Source organism: Wyeomyia smithii, chromosome 3 (assembly GCF_029784165.1).
Source record: "Wyeomyia smithii strain HCP4-BCI-WySm-NY-G18 chromosome 3, ASM2978416v1, whole genome shotgun sequence".
Lineage (NCBI taxonomy): Eukaryota > Metazoa > Arthropoda > Insecta > Diptera > Culicidae > Wyeomyia > Wyeomyia smithii.
In genome coordinates this window covers 7852035-7870260 of record NC_073696.1, presented here as the reverse complement: position 1 = coordinate 7870260, position 18226 = coordinate 7852035, and the positions used below count along the sequence as shown (strand labels likewise).

Here is an 18226-nt window from a genome sequence, read left to right as displayed (position 1 = left end):
AATCGGTTTACCGGTCATTGGTAGCGACTAGTTTCGAAAGCCTCAAACAAACGCCACAAGCAATTGAATGTTCAATTGACTTCATTATGGAGTGACCACCGCAGAGGGACCCCCACCGGTAGGTCAAACCCAAATTTAGCGCTACCACCAACGGCGCGACGTGGGAGTGTCAACCGATTGCTCGCCCGATGAATAGGTGAATTTGATTGTTTAAATTGCTCTATGATTGTAAAGAAATGTTGTCATTTATGGTATGGAAAAAAAGTTTTATGTCAAGTGTGTGCGCCTGACCGAGCCAACTATCGCTTGAACAAATGTACGTCAATCGAATCGCCGTTGCGGGAATTCAAAGTTCTGCAGAAACGTGCTTATGGAAGCGAGCGAATATTTTCCTTGCACTACTGTGACCGGAATACTAAGCGGATTCCAGGAATGACGCTGTTCGCTGAATACGATTGCTCTTATCGGCAAATTCCAATAAATTAGCTAATCAATCAGTTTTACCACCTACGACAGGACAAACCTCAAATGTTGCGAGTTTCTTTAAGTCGACAACTGTATTTGTGAACACATACCGTTTTTTTTTATCAATAACCAAACATGTTAATCGGAGAGGCAAATTTTAAATCCAAAACTCATTATTCACTGGATCAATTTTGAATACATGTTACTTTGTGCATTTTTCGATTTAAATCGATTCGGAATGACTTGGTGAACTGGTAATCCCACGATATCTTTTTTTTTTTTGGTGCTAATTGCGCTAAATAATTTTATCGGATCGATCGAACGATGCGATATTCTAGATATCGACGGATGCGATAACACACCCGCTTTTGTTATTTTTAGTAAATGCCCTCACACACATCGAGTGGACGTTTTGTTTGGATGTTGTACTTTCAGTGTTTGGTAGTTATAAGTACTATTTTCATACTCGAAACACAATCTAATCTTTTTTTCATGAACCTTTAGGAGTGAAATTGCGGTGGACTTCGTTCGGGTCTATAAAGTTTGAACTGAAGACGCGAGAGATAGGAGAAGGAACAATGTTTTATCCGAGTATGTGATATCGTATCTGTTAATTTGTGATTACATCCAGATCTTTTCTATTCTGCTTTAAGTTACGAGAAGTTATTTAACCGTATGTTTAGTTATACTTTGGGCAGTAGTGAAAGGTTTTTACCATTCATGTTTTGACCAAAAATTGCTTCCACTCCTTACTTATAACTGTCAGACTGAATAAAGATTACAATGTTGTTATAACCCATAACGAAGACCAATTTCAAACTCGGCTTGTTAACATCAACATTCATAGATAAAATATTCCAAAATGGACAAAATTTACGCCCACACGTTTATATATATATATATATATATATATATATATATATATATATATATATATATATATATATATATATATATACATATGTTCTATTGAAAAATTGCATTCGTTTTAAATTTGAGCTTTGGGCCCTCTGTCCATTTTCAACTTTTATTCCGAAATTTTGCCTTTACAATCCCTTCTGGCATATTTGTTACCATTTATGTCACTTCCGGCATGTTTGGGGCATGTTCACATTATGTGAAAATAATCTATGTCCAATTTTTTTTTTGCTTTTCAAGATTTTTCCCCTTTTTGCCTCAGAAATAACTTCTGGTTACGCCACTGCATCATACAAGTAAAACAAAGAAAAGAAATATTTATTTTATATTCGTTAATCGCAAAATTTTAGTATTTTTTGTGTGATTCGATTATCCGGAATGAATTTTTTTTTAATGTTCCGGATAATCGAGTCCGACCTGTACAGGTCGGACTCGATTATATAGAGACTCCATTATATATTGACTCGATTATGTATAATTCGATTATATAGAATTTTAGACTCGTTATATATAGAAGCAAAAAATTTTTTCTTGAATTTCAAATATGATTTATCTAGAGCTAATATATCGTAAGAGAATATCTACAAAATACGTAACGCTTGACGAAGAGGAAAAAAATAGAAAAATATTTTAAAAAAAATTAATTTTGATAATTGTTTAAAAAATTTAAAAAAAAATTCAAAAATACTTTAATGAAAATACCAGGATAAAAATAATTTCAAAAATAAAAAAAAAGGAAAAAAAATTGAAAAAGTTAAATTTTTTTAAATTTGAGGAAAAAAACCGCGTATATTTCGGAATCTACGTAAAAAACCGCGTAAATTCCGGAATCCGCGTAAAAAAAACAGCGACAATTCTGCATTCTAAGTGAAGGGAAACCGAAACCCGCGCAAAAAAAATACCGCGTAAATTCCGAAATCCGCGTAAAAAAACCGCGTAAACTCCGGAATCCGCGTAAAAAAAGCCGCCCAAAATAACCCGCGCAAAAAAACCGCGTAAAAAGCGACCTTAGTGTACAAACAAGTTGACAAATCTACATATACTTTTATAATTTTTTTAAATAATTTTTCTTTTCATTTGACTGCAATTGCATCAGGAATAACTACAAGATATATATTTTTTGTAAGAAATGTGTTTTCTGACTTTTAGGGATATGAATCAAAAAAAATTTTTTCATATTTATTTGAAAACAGCAAATCATTTATGAAAAATAAGTATAAAATTTTTTCTTCTCTCGAGTTCGATTATATATAAAATTCGATAATATATAGTGAAAAAAAAAATCGGAGACTATATATAATCGAGTCCGACCTGTATACGTTAACAAATTTTTGTCTGGGAAAACGACTCTTGAAAACATTTTCGAAAATGAGCCACACTTTAGGCATTTCTTCGCTGTGTGTAGCAATTTTTTGCATCAGACTTCTTTTTCCTGCTTGCTGAAACAATTAACACACTTGCTGCTCTCTCCAAAGCTGAGCAAAACGAGAGTGATGAATCACTGTAGTGAGAATATACAGAAATACACCGCTGTAGCACTGTTGAGATGAAACAACATAAATAACTTGAGTTTTTGTAGGAGAGATAGCACTAGAAGCACTGCAGAGAGTTCGGTTGTGTAGTTATTTTGCGTAGTGTTCTTTCGAGTGAGAAAGCTCATTTCAGCTTTTTGCAAGCTCTTCGAGAACAAACGATTCGCTGCTCTTTTCAAGCAATTCCCAGTCAGAATTTCATGGAACGCGATTCGGACCATCCGACCCGCTTCTCTCAAAATTCATGCGGGTTGAACGAAATTCGCTCGAAATACACGATCTCTCGCATTGGTGTGTGCGCTGGATGCTCTATTTCTGTTTTTTCGTCTTTCTCTTTTGGCGCCGGGCATATTCTTTCGGTTTTTTTTCTGTCTTTCTCGCTTTGGCGCAGACCTTATTCTCACCGATAGCAAACGTCGCGCAAACAGATGCACGATTTATTGTATTGGTGTGTGTATTGAACTCTTGTTTATTCTCATCGAAAGCAAACGTAGCGCAAACATTTTTTTGTTTTCAATCGAGTTGTGATTGAAGTTTAATTATTTCGTGTCGCGTTAAAAATTCGCGTGTTTAAAGTAAGAAAATACTGTCGCGGCGGGTTAAAAAGTGTCGAAAGTGTTTTTTCGGCTTCTGGGTGTAATTCGGTGCTATGTTTTCTGTAATGGGGGGTGCAGTAGTGAAAAATTTATAATTTTCATGTGAAAAAAAAAAGTAAAACCCATGGAAGTTAAGTGCGGTGCATATCATTCGTGAGTGAAACGGAAAATCTAGCGAATTTAAAACGGATTTAATCCGCGCTAGATGATAAAAGAATGCTGGTTGGTAACCAGCAAGTGTGTTGTTTTGGTGTTTGGTGTTTGTGTTTATGCTTCTGCATCTTTAATAAGTGCAATTGCACTCGCCAGGTTAGTGTTTCAGCAAAAAAAAAAAAATTAAACCACAGCAATAATTCCGGCCGGCTGTTTTAGTTGTTTTTTTTTTTTTAGACCGCTTATCGAGTCAATTAAAATATGCAATTAATTGTTAAATGTTAGAGATTTAAAGTTGTTTATTTTCTAGCTCATTTGCGTTAGCTTGACGGAGCAGTGTTTACAATACATATTATTTTCACAGGGTTAAAACAAACTTGTTAGAGGGAGTCATCGCTACACCCGATTTACTGGGGTTAGTATGGTTTGACAATTTTCTGGTTGTTGGGTTGGGAGCTTGAGTTTGTTTGTATTATTAAGTAATTATTAACTATATTTTTTTCTAAGATAAATCTAAACTAATTTCTAATTACTAGTGACTGAGTTTTCGCATATGTATTACACTGCATTTCACATTGCACCGAGTTATAATTGTTCAATGTGTAGGGCGAAAATTGTCAGTTTTTTTTGCAAGCGTTTAATAAAAATGAATCATAAAGTCTTATATGAAACAGGTTGATCAAATTGATTCAATGCAAAATAAGTTTTGTTGTGAAATTTTACTGCACTTCTTTAAATATCTTTTTTTTTGTCAAAATTAGAGTGACACATTGTTTCTTAGCCACTGTTAAGTGGACTTTTGTTAAATTTCATTTTGAAACATTGATTACAAATCAATGGCAAATTCGTTTTTGCAAACACATAAAAAAAATTAAAACAAAAATGAACTCGCTTTGAAATATCAAAGAGTGCATTTTCTAAAACCAGTGCACTCTATAAGAATTGCAAACATGCATAAATCGTTGTAATTTTGAAAAACTTCGTTGTAGAATAAAAAACATTTCGTTAGTTAATCGAATATGCTATTATTTATTTTCACGTAGTTGACGAATAGTCTTGATTCTCAAAAGGATACTCGATTTAAAAAACTTCACGAAATTTAGACTTGATCGACTGGGCTGGGAATTTTTTGGCTCAGTTTTTGTGTCAATCACATTTGTTTCCTGTAATATTAAAAACTTTTACCCCAATAGCAGTGCATGTTTGTACACAGAAGTTTCCAAGCATGATGCGTGTTTCCGTACCATTGACTTTGCCGCATCTCATAATCGTGGTTAAGAGAGACGGTTTAGAACTTGATTATTTTTTACTGCTGAACTGATCTAGCGAGTATCGAGTGTTTCAAGGTTTTCAATATAAGTTTTACACAATAGCAGTTGAGAAAAACGGCAATTTGTCCAGACCACGCCAAGTTTCAATGATGTTCAAAATTGGCTATAGGTAATATCATGCCAGTATAAGCTTGATGTTTTTTTCTAATTGTCAGCGTTCTAAAAGCAAGATTTCTGTTTTGATTGCTTAGTTTTAAAAATAAATATTACATATTTTGTCTTTCCACCCACAATATGATGATTATTAAAAAAAAAAAAAATAAAATAAAAAGACCCGAATAAAAACATAATTTACTTTGAATAAAAAGCCCGTGTTAATGCTAATACAAATAATTGAAAGAGGAACAGATATGTTTAGTTAACTTTAATCAGTTAGCTTTTTAAACTCTAGCAAAGTCTATGGGAAACATTGTAAGTTTTATTTTTCTTTTCCATTAAATTCAGTTCCCGAGTTTACTATGATGTTTTTCGCCATTTTCAATTTTCCAAAAATATTTGATTAGCTTAAAATGGGAAACAATCAAAATTACTTTCAGTGTGCTAATCCGATTGGTTCCATTTTTTTTAATTAGCAAAATCTTAAAATATATATTTATTTTTGGATGATCAAGGGAATTTTTAATTTGTTTCTTGAAATCTTTGAAATTATTTACTCGATCATCGGTTATTTTTGTATGCGAAAGTTGCTTGAAATTGAGAATTGAAATTGTTGTCTAACAACTTGTTTCAAGAAATTCATTTTTACGTTTCAGTCGCTTTTTACACGGCGGATACGCGGCGCGTAGAACAAAATGGGAAATCTTTTCTTCTAAACATTCCAAAAGTGGGCAAGCAACAAACGCGTTTTTCACTTGAATTTCCCAGAAAAATTTAAATGGTTTTTGGTAATTTTCTCTGATATTCGAGTTCATTCGCAGAATGAAATAACACTGCTTTTTAATTTTCAAACATGATTAAAAACTTTTTACAAGTAAATTTTTTTTCGTGGATTTCAGAATTCACTCGGTATTTTCACGTGGATTTTGAACTTAACGCGTTTTTTGGAAGCTAGCCTTTCATGGCAAACGACTTTAGGATATTAGAATTTTTAAGAGCGGTTTTCTTGAAACAGCATTTTTACAGTCGACTGGAATATTGATTCCAGTTTTTGTTTTTTAGGGCTATTACATACCAAAAACGCGTATGTGGGACTTTTGCCAAATTTTTCAAAAAACAAATTAAATGTTCGTTGTTTTTTAAAAACAAAAACGGAAGTGTTTAGGAAACTCTGTCGTAAAAGCGTAGAATACTCTTTTAGAAAAAAAATGTTCTTGGCCCAGGTGAGCTCAGGTTATGTTGTTCGCTGTTTGACTCGTCATTTTTAAACAATAGTTAGTTAATCTAAAGAGTTCTTAATCTAAAAGACTTCCACAAAAAATGTCCCAGTTTCAAACTTTGCATAGATGTTTCTATGGGCAAAAGACGCATTGGTTTAATTTTTTGAAACACGACTCTTTTTTGAGAAGCTTTTGAAAAATGCTATATCGAAAAAGTATTGATGGTTATGAATACAGTGATCACCCGATTATATCTCACCCTGTTGATTTTTGGCGTGATAAAATAGGGAAAGTGATAAAATCGGGAAATTTTTAAAATTTATTTCTTTTAATGAAGGTGTTAAATCAATAACTAAATACGTGAAATCAGCGATTATAATTTTTTTTGGAAAATTTATCTGTACAAACATATGAAAAAAGCTACAGTTGTTTTTTCATAAATCGATATATCTGAATAATGACTAAAGATAGAGAAAAGTTATCAAGGGATGAATTTGAGAAAATTGTTTAAGCTTTAAAAAAAAATATTTAAAAAATTCAATTTGAGATCCTGTACTGGAAAAAAAATTTCAAAAACAAAAAGTGACAATAAAAAATCGATCATCACTATTTTTTTTAAACATTTTTTTAGATAGATAATTCAGTTGCCTGAAACTTTTCTGAACAAACCTTAAAAAATAAAAAACCTAAAAAAATCGATGTAGAGGTGCAAATATATTACAATTAAATTTTTTTATTGATCATGTTTCTGTTTGAATTGGTAAAATCAATTGCTTGCTTTTTTGTAGCGCAGTACCATAAGCAAAATATTAGATGTTCTCACAACACTAAGCTTTGCCGAAGACAGCATGCTGATATCTCTCACATATTGCAACCAGAAAAATCTTAAAATGTAAATAACGATTTTCAATGCCTTCTCATAGAAAACTTTATGTTGCTTGCAATTTGTAAGAGATAGAAAAATGATGTCTTCCGTAAAGTTTCTTGTTTTGAGATCACCTAATACTTTGCCTAAGACACCAAGCGTTTATCTTTATCTAATGAAAAAGTAAATATTCTATCTCACTTTTAGGAGGATTGATCTTCCAGCTTTCTACATCAAAAGATGCGTTTTCAAATATTTTGAAACTTCTCCGAACATATTATACGGTTAAAATAAACATTTGTATCACTATTCAATTATTCGCACGATAACAAAATGTAACATTGTGCATCGGTTGAATTTTTAATGTAAACTGCATCCAGAATGATACACAGAATTATGAAAAATATCTTAAATATTGAAGCGTGATAGAAAGTCAGTTCACCCTGATAAAATCGGGGGTAGATAAAATCGGTGGCAGATAAAATCGGGTACAGATATAATCGGGTGATTACTGTATTTTAGAGACAAAATGGTTTGTTTGATTGGTGTGACGTCTTCGGCATACTTGTTGATAATAATTTTGTCTTTCAAAAAAAATATACTCTGGAATTTAAACATTAAAAGAACAATTCAAAATTAATTATGTGGAAAAACTCTTTTTTTAATAATCTGATTTTTTTTAATAAAAAATAAAAAAGATTCCCTAAACATTGCGGACTGTCCGGTCATGGAGGAATCAAGAGAAAAAAGTTGTACTGTTAAAAAAAAACAATTTATTTTGTATTTTTTTTAAAGTTGCGTCCTTGAAAGATAGTCTGCGTCATTTTGACTGCTCGCTTTCTGCAATGTTGTCCATTTTTTTTGCTAACAGTGCGTTGGTCTTTTCTCATTATTTCTAAAACAATAAAGAAATATTAAAACTTGAATTCTGGGGTGACATTGCGCATTTCGTTTCGAGCAACTCGAATAAAACTAAATGATCGCTGGGGGCGTGATGTTTCGTTTTTCGTATTTTTCCGACTTTGCGGGTTAGATGGGCCGCAGGACAAATGACAATGACAGCTTATTTTAAGCTTAAAGCATAACTGGCAGTATGCGACCTACTCGAAAATAGCGAAAATCGTTCGAATCGAGCTGCGCAATGCCTCCCCTGGTTTCTGTTATTTATCGGTGAGGTGACACTGTAATGACCATTCAATGATAATTTAAAGAAAAAAAACCTATTCAATTATTTAGAATTCAGGAGTCATTTCGACGTATGATTATCCTTTTTTTAAAAGTTAAATGAATGTATCAAAGATTAGTGTTACGCATATCAAAATATGTTAATAAAATCCAGTAAAAATGATGAACACGAAATAGAGAAAAAACTAGAGTATCGGTAAGGAATTGCATCACATCGACAGAGGTCGCTCTTCGGCAGGTTTTGAATTAGAATGCTGAAAAAAACCGCTGCTGAAGTGTGAAAATCGGGAATTCACCATGTGATGGAATGTTTACCTTAAAAAAAAAAAAGTCTAAAGGTTTGCAGATAACAATTTCAAACTTGAAAAAAATCGTAATCATAATTGTTTTCGATACGTTTGGCATGTCCAAGTTCTAATCGACACCATTTTCAGGCACTTGGTACCGCAGTGCCAATTCGTTGAATTAACCCCAATAGTAAGCTCGTTTTGCATCGTTTCAAAATTAATTTGAAATCTTTCAAAAGAGTGTCTGAAAACAGTGCTTCAAAACTTTTTGCTTTGTACTTTTTGTCGTTAGTAAACCGGTGATACACCAATGTTACATAATACCTATTCGAAATTGCTGGGTGCATCGAAGTAACTTGCACTTGGGCAACCTGAAATGATTATTTGAATTACCGCTTTTTGCATTTTTTAAAATAGATACAGGCCAATATAAGTGGAAGTAAAGTATGCGCTCACTATACATATGGCTTTTTACGGTACTAAATATATCTGCATTTATACACTTGTGTTATTTAAAAAAATCGAAAAACTTTTTATTGCATTTTATGAAAGGATATGTACCTTCAGATAAAGCAATAAATATATTCGGATTTTTTCGACTAGAGTATCTTTTCTCAAAATATCATAAACCTCTGAGCAGTAGCACCGATTTGGCTGCTGCGCGCCACACGCCACGAACGATTATCTCGATACTATTTTTTCCAATGTGGCTGTGATAGGCCTGAATTTTAGACAGGCTTGTTTTTAACATTAATAGCGTGCTCGGAACGAAGGAATTTCAATTTAAAGCCACATTTTTTTCCTACCGAAAATTTTTACTAAAATAACGAAACTTTTAAGAAAAACAATCACCATTTTTGTGAAAAAAATAAAGCATGCAAAATCCTCCATTCATGTACATCCAGGGGCGGATTAAGACGAAAGCGAAGCAGGCGGTCGCCTCCTCGTCAATCATATAAGGGCGCTTAATGTGGGAGCGAAAAGATTAAAAAAATCTAAATTCAAACCACAATAATAATTTGAATGTTCGGAAAGTTTAGTTGGTTGGGTGGTTTTCCAGGCTTGCTCATCAAGTCAATAAAAATATGAATTTGTACATTTGATTTTTTATTTTGAAACATCGATTATAAATCAAATTAAAATTCTAGTTTTTTGGAATACTTAAGAAATGGAAACATGCAAAAACCGTTGTATATTTGCTAAACTTGTTCCGTTTTAGAATAAACACCATGTCAATAGTAATGCTGTTTTTACTCTCACGTAGTTGACGGGGAGTCGTGATATTTAAAATGGATGATCTCCTGATCATGAGGGCTTCACGAAACTTAGACTTAATCGACTGAACTGGAAACTATGTTATAAAGTTTCTTTGTGTCAACTGAATTTGTTCATAATTCAAATATATAAATTTTTTTCATTATTATTAACTGCTGAACTGATCTAGAAAGTAAAGAGTGGTTGGAGATTTTTTATATAAGTTTTACAAATAGCACTTGGGCATAGCGACAATTGTCAACAGGACATACTAAGTTTTAGTAAAGTTCAAAATTTATTACTGTTATTATCATGTTGGCATAAGCTTGTCGGTGTTCCAAGAACATTCCCAAAATTTTAGACTGTCGTGATTCATCATTATTGGATTTCTGTTTTGCTTGCTTATAAAGACTTGGTTTTTTTTTAAACAAATATTACATATTTTATATTTCCAGCCACAATATAATTGACAAAGTTAGAAAGACTTATTTAAAAAAGAAATTTACTGTGTTAATGCTAATATAAGTTATGAGGACTTATACAGTCAGGTTTTTTTACGCGGTGTTTTTATACGCGATTTTTTTACCAGTTTTTTACGCAGGTTTTTGAATTAACGCGGTTTTTTAGCCGGATTTTTTAATTAACGCGGTTTTTTTACGCGGATTTTCGAATTAACGCGGTTTTTCTTACGCGGTTTTTTTACGAGGTTCGTATCTTTCGCATAAAAAAATCTGACTGCATAAATTATATAAATTAAAGGACAAAAGATATATTGATAAAAGTTTTATTTATTAGCTTTCTAAACTGTAGCAAAGCTAAAAAATGGGGAAAAATCTATGTTTTGTTTTTCTTTCCCATGAAATTTATTGGATATCAGCTACCGAATTTATTCTGACGGTTTCTTTCACAATTGCAAACGTTCATAAAAATTAAAAAGAGTTTAAAATTAGAAAAATTAAAATTACTTTGGTTACATATTTATTTTGGTTGAATGAATAAATGTTAATTTGTTTTGGTCATCTTTGAAACTTTTTACTTGACCATCACTCATTTTTGTATGAAAATGTTTTTTTTTTGCTTGGAATTGAGAATTAGTTTTGTTGTCTAACATATTGTGTTTGGAGATCTTATTTTTTCTAGTTCAAAACCACTTTTTGCGCGAGGGATACGTGGCGCATGGAACAAACATGAAAACTCCAGAATCAATGTTAATATTAATTTCGAAACTGTTCTTAGTACTTGAAAAAGCAACTAAATAGCAGAGTCAATTTCACCTGTGAAATGAACGAAACGAAACAAAATTTAGGACAAAAAAGGTCAAAAGAAATAAGTTATTTTCCAGAAATTTAATTTGGGAAATTTCGCCGACGTTCTCATCATCAAAACAATTTTTGGAATGGCCGACTTGTTAAGAATTTGTTGTAGAAAAAATCACGCAAAAATTTGCGTAAAAAGCAATTTCAGTGTATTTCTGAACGAAAAACCAAGACAGTTTCAAACGGATTTTGTAAATATGAGCTCCAATTTTAAAACAGTTTATTAAATTGTTTAATGAATAGATAAAGGAAGAAAAATTAAATTGGACATCTATATATTTTTTTTTGAAATTTATGACAAAACAAAATTTCATTGTTCAAAAATTTCCCTACATTTACAAACTTTAATAAAAGCGGATGCCAAATAAAACAAAAATCATTTAACACTTCTGAATTCTTTAGAGAGAATACTACCGTTTCAATTTCAAAAACTCGATTGTTCTAGGACTAGGTGAGGTTAGGTTAAGATGCCCCGTCGATTTCAATCGTTATTTTTAAAACATCAACTTTGACACCATCTAAAGATAAACCACTTGCAAATAATCCTCAAAGGACGCATTTAACTGAATGACAATATAACTTGAGTACCGGTAGAAAATTGCATTACGTCAGCAGCGGTCGCTCTCCAGCAGGTTTTGCATTCGAATGCTGTTGAAAAGGAGCCGAAGAAAACCGCTGCTGAAGTATTCCAAAACCCTACATATTTTTTCACATTTTCGCAAAGAGCTGAATGTGACGTTTAAACTAACAGAGTTGTGATTGTTTATATTACAGCAGAAATTATTTTGGTTCAGAATAAAAGCATAGAAAAACAAACACATTTTTTAGGAATGTTTGATACATGGATCGAAATTATTCACATTCATAGAAATGCAAATGTATAAACCTGCAAATCTGCTGCTTGTGATTTAAATCAAGTTGAATTTGATCGCTTTACGAAATTTTTTGGATCGCGAAAGTTCAGATAGCTATGTTCTCTCTTCGGACCGCACCCTTTGGAATCCAGGTCTGATGTCAAATACAACTATTGATATAAATTGAAAAATGAAGGGAAGTTTAGAAAATCTGAATCTGATGAAGGGAGGCGTTAAAAACAGTTTTCGCCTGCAGCTCAAATCACTCTTCGTCCGCCTCTGTGTACAGCGTAAAGGTACAACCTACAGGGTTTGTTTGTTTGTTTGTTTATTTTATGTTTTGTTTTAGTGTTTCTGATAAGTAGTTCTTTCTGTAACATGCTCACCGCGAGAGACGTTGGAATCATGTTTTTGGTACAATGACTGCTGTGACTAGTTTTTTTTCGAAAGTTTTTGATCAAATGATATGCGTAAATAAATATGCATTTACTTTTCTAAAATATAATGTTTGTCTACACCAACAGAAATAATTTTTATCTATCGCGAGAACAAGTGCATAACCTTCTGAGACAGGAGCTGCGTGGCCGCAAGGTTTTAGAGTCTGCTTTGTCAAGCTTTGTCGGTCGATATCAAAAATGAATAAACATGGGTTTATTCTCAGGTTCCCCCATCACTTACTTTTTCTTTACGTTCAATTCTATAATACCTTTGTGTGAATTTCTCTTAACAAAAATATAACTTGATTTTAGTTGAAAAGTATTGCAGTTTTAGAAATATCTTGCATTCATTCCTAGGGTCCAATGAAAAACAATAAGAAAGGTGAGTACGATCAGCCAATCTACTTGTTTCGGGAAAAAACACGTTTAAAAGTACGTGGTCTTGCTTTGTGAGATGATAGTTTACGACATCAAATGTTCAAAATTTTGAGTTGTGTCACTAACCGACGATATAGTGGTATATTCACTTCTTCACAATGCACTTCGTTTGGAGATAAACACTCTGGCGATACGCTACAGTTTTCAAGGAATCATTTGAATTCTTGGAAAGCTGTTAATTGACTTTTACTCTTATCCAGCAAACTATTTTACTACCGGAAACACCCGACTTTGCAGTGTAAGTAAATAAGAAAGTAATTGCAAGTGATGAATAAAATTTATTTTTTTGTCATTATGAATAGCTTCATGTTAATTACGAGCGAGATCTGTACGCGGCCGTAGTCACAGGAAGCTGAGGTCTATACCGGGTGCGCTTGAAGCTTCCAATGCCGAACTTGAGTGAAACATACCAGCACGAGAGCATGAAAGAGGTTTGTTTTACTTTTTGTGTGTGTGTGTTTTTTTTTGTTTTTTTTTTTTACCAGAGTAAATCCTAATCCAGAGACTGCTGCTGCTGGACTACTGCTGCTGTTGGGACCACTGTTGCTGCTGGGACTATTGCTACTGCTGCTGGGACTATTGCTACTGCTGCTGGGACTGCTGCCGAGTTGTTGCCTCCAAGCAGTTCTGTGGAAACTCTAGGTACAACTATTACTACATGGTCCAACGATCAACTGTAAAGCTCAGAAATATTCAAAGGGATCGGTAAACTTGCTTCAGCGGGAGAACCTGGGTAAAAACTCAAAGTTTCCGTTATGAGAACAATTGCTTATTTTTTCCCTTTATTCTACTTCTTAGACTGATTCGAAAAATTAAGCGATTGCGACATCGATCGGGCAAGCAAGCCTACACAATCGGAACGCTGCATTCATACACATATCCTGTTGTTACCAGAAAATGATTTATTTAAAGAACAAACAAAATAAAATTCAATGTAATCTAATGTACGCTTTTCCAAATGATAGAATGATCAAAATAAACAAAAAGAATAAAAACTCAAATTATTGTAAACTTTTTTTTTTAAATGATTACAATACCCTTGCTAACAAGTCAAGCGTAGTAGTCAAGTTTATTCACTTTGCTCGTGTACCGTCAGTGTTTGACGGTAGGTTTGGTTTCTCTTGCTCCAGTCATATATATAAAGTTTATGTACGAATTAGAATAACAGAGTTCAGCTATTCTCACTGCTTTCGGGCAGTGTCCAAGCTGTGACGCGAATGCAAAAAAAAACGAAAATATTTCACTGCCACATAGTCACATCTTCGCAAGTTGCTGCCATGCACTCTCCGGAAAGCACAAAATATCGTCGGCAACGATATTTTTCATTCGCACGGCGACAACACGGCACTGTCCCGGACATTGCACAGCGGCTTGGTGTGAATTCGTTCGAAATAGCACTGTATTAATAATTAGAGCAGGGGCGACTCGTCCATAGGTGCAACCTGTGCATTGCACATGGGAACGCCTTGCAAAAAATATATCTAAATCGCAAATTTATATTAATATTTTATTGGTTTTTAGTTTCACTTTCAAATAGTAACAAATAGAATGACTTGCGTAATTATGCGAACATGATTGTGATTACTTCCTCAAACTGCGATTTTCAAAATTTGTAGTTGAACAGGTAGGTTCAAAAGCCATGAGTCGCCCCTGAATTAGAGACACCTCACCACTTCGGCTGTCGCACCTGAATATTAGACTGGGACATGGTAATATGGGAAAAAAGCGATGGTGTTATTTTTTCGCTCCCATGCACTTTTCGTGTTCCTTATGGGTCCTACAATAACTGTGTAACTTTTCAGATCGATCGGTGAAACGCCCGATTTGCGCCGGATTTTCAAAGCTTCCATACGATTTTATATGGGAAAAACCACTTTTTCAAAACTTTTTCTATAGAGATGTCCACTTGGCTCCTAAAAATATATCAATACATGATATTTATAGGAAATTTTCCTGGGGGGGGGGGGAATTTTCCTGGGAAAAACTCTTCTGAAGACCGCAAAGCGCTACCTTGCTTGTGAAAAAAGATATTCACCCCCGACTGATTGAATATCTGACGGACGGCTCTCCATTGAATTTTACTAGCAATACTGCTGCAGCATGCTGCTGTTGCAAATTCAACCATGTGCTGAGAAATAATATCGCTTAAATTTATCTTGGAGGCTTCCCCGAAGATACTATGAGCAACAATCACACTTTAAAATAATTTCCACGCAAAATTATTTCTCATACTTAAGCGAGTTTGCAATAGCAGCATGCTGTAGCAGTGTTGCTGGAATATTTCAAAGGTGAGCCGTCCGTCAGACATTCAATCAGTTTGGGGTGAATAGCTGTTTCTACAAGCATCGTAGCGCCTTACGGTCTTCAGAAGAGTTTTTTCCAGGAAAATTTTCTACAAATATCATGCATTGATATTTTTTTGAGAGCCAACTTTACATCTCTAGAGAATAAGTAAAAAGTGGATTTTCCCATATAAAATCGTAGGGAAACTTTAAAAATCGGACGCAAATCGGGCGTTTCACCGATCGATCTGAAAAGTTACACAGTTGTTATGGGACCCATTAGGAACACGAAAAGTGCATGGGAGCTAACAATTATTTTTCGCCCCACCCTACTGGATATGCGAATGACCTACGCAATTGAAACAAAGCGGAATTTTTTTTATGATACATAAATTGGAACTATGCTGTGATACACCCGAAACACGCGACCCAGTGAATCGTTGTAGGCTTTGCAGACAAAACAGTTAAGATTAAATGTGTGAAGATTTTCTTAGCTTTAAAATTTCAAATTTATTTAAAATATGAACATAAAACTATAAAATGTCTGTGCCGTTTTAAGAAAATTGCACACCCTGATTAGCTGAAGAATGAATAAATAATGAAAATAATGTTGTTTCTCCTTGTTCATGAGCTCAAAAACCTGCAACTTTGTGATATTGATACACTCTTTTTAATTATTCTAAAATAAAAAAAAGGCAAACAATGTCAATTGATCAAACCTTCCGAACAATCAATTACTTCTTATACACTCGCGGTAGTTTAAACCCGATTCATTTAATAAAATCAATTATATCAAAATCAATCAATATTTCTCTGTCGCATTAACACAACTCACTTGAGAAATACTCATATTCAATTTTATTTTGCGATTAGGGCTGCTCTACAGAAACTGCTTTTGACAGTATTGAAATTATTGGCCAAATACCACTTTAGGCTATATTCCTGATACCGGAGTCGTCATTTTGGAGTTCGAAATTGCTATTGGAAATGATTTCTGGCCTCTGGGCATAATCTTGTTTCTGAAAATACTAAGATTGGATTGTATTTGACCACCATGGGATGTTCGCTAGAAGCCGGAAAATACCGTCACATAATTAAATATGGCAGCTGGAGTTGATATGGGATGACCAGTTAGGGTTGTTTTTTATCATTCTTAAATTTAGGTCTAATAATCTGCAAGATCAATCACGATTGCTACAATGTTTGTAGTTACGTATTTGATGGACATAGCATCATGTGTCTGAGATGTGAGGCACACATTTATTTGTCATATGTTATACCGTTCTAGCTGAAAATCAAAAACAATGACTTGCGACGTTAGATTTTTTTTACCTTATGCACAATGCGCATAATGTCGTATATAATGCACCGTTAAGCGTAAAAAGCGTGTAAAAACTGCATTTATTCAAAAATCCGCGTGAAAAAAATCGTGAAAAATGCGAAAAAAAACTGACTAGTGTGTGAAATATGGATATTTAAAAACATCACATTTGAATCAAACAATTTGATGTGATTAATATTTATCAATTTTGGGGCTACTAATTTTACATGTCTACGTAGTTTTATGAACAATTTCTCATTTTCTATTCATCAGAATAAATTATTTGCAATATATTTCCATATTTTCATCATTTGTCAGATATCCTCAAATTCCATTCCCAAGCATTACCGAACCTCTTAATTCAAAAAAGCACTTATCATCGCTTTGAATTTCATGTTTGAGCCGAATTACGCATTAAATATCATGATTATGAATGTTATATGTAGTGAATAATATCTAAGTTTTAGTAATCAGCTGCCTGTTGTTTCTTCTCAAATGTCTTTTCTAAACAAGCACAATCATGTTTCACGTAGTTTTGTGAATAATATCTCAAGTTTTAATAGTCAGATACCTACTATTTCTCTTCAAGAATCTTTCAGAACATTTTAGTGTAGAAAAAATCACATGTCATTGTGAATTATATCTTTAGTAATCAGATACCTATTATTTCTCCTCAAATGTCTCGTCTGAATATCGATATACAAAAACACATCCCATTGCTTTGAATTCCGAATTATAGCTGAAAGCTAAAGGTTGAATGGAAAAAAGTCAGGTTTTATGTATGTTTTACGTTATGTGAATGATATCACAATTTTTATTATTAGAAAACCCTAACTGTTTCACAAATTTATTGCTTCGACCTCTACGAATATTTCTTGCGATGAAACTTACATGTCATCGCTTACTTTTTTGTTTTAGAACGATGTAAAATCTTGGTACTTATTGTGTACCTTAGAAACGGCGGGAACAGTATGAATAAGATCTGCGTTACGTAATTCTATTTTTATATAGTAGATAAAAATAATTAATCATGGACCATCCTATAAATGAAGCGCTCTAGTTCAATACTGCGCTATCAAAATAATCAAACCAAAGCAACCTGCACATCGCCGTTGCTGCGTCGCACACAATGAGGTTTGAATCGCACAGCCCCGCCTCCACGTTTTACGTTATGTGAATAATATCCCCATTTTTATTATTAAGAAACCCTAATTGTTTCACGAATATATTGCTTTAAACACTACGAATATTTTCTTGCAATAAAACGTACATGTAACCGCTTACTTTCTTTATTTAAAATGTTGGTTCTCATTGTGCACCTTAGTAACGGCGGGAATAATATCAATAAAATCTGCGTTACGTACATCCATTTTTATACAGTGGATAAAAATAATTAATCATGAACCATCCTATAAATGAAGCGCTCTAATCCAATACTGCGCTATCAAAATAATCAAAACAAAGCAACCTGCACATCGTTATTGCTGCATCGCACACAATGAGGTTTTAATCCCACAGCCCCGCCACCACGTTTTACGTTATGTGAATGATATTAGTATTTTTATTATTAGGAAACCCTAAATGTTTTACAAATATATTGCTTCGAACTCTACGAACATTTTTTGCAATAAAACGTACATGTCACAGCTTACTTTTATGGTTTAGAACGATTTAAA

At 33.4% G+C, this 18226-nt stretch overlaps 1 long non-coding RNA gene across 1 annotated transcript; it reads left to right on the top strand.

Moving 5' to 3' along the window:
- Positions 1 to 12226: 12226 nt before the first annotated feature.
- LOC129729426 (uncharacterized) lies at positions 12227 to 14808 on the top strand. Its single transcript, XR_008728671.1, has 5 exons — positions 12227 to 12891; positions 13148 to 13185; positions 13250 to 13378; positions 13450 to 13680; positions 13746 to 14808. It is a non-coding gene; the product is annotated as an uncharacterized LOC129729426 (long non-coding RNA).
- The last annotated feature ends 3418 nt before the right edge of the window (positions 14809 to 18226 follow it).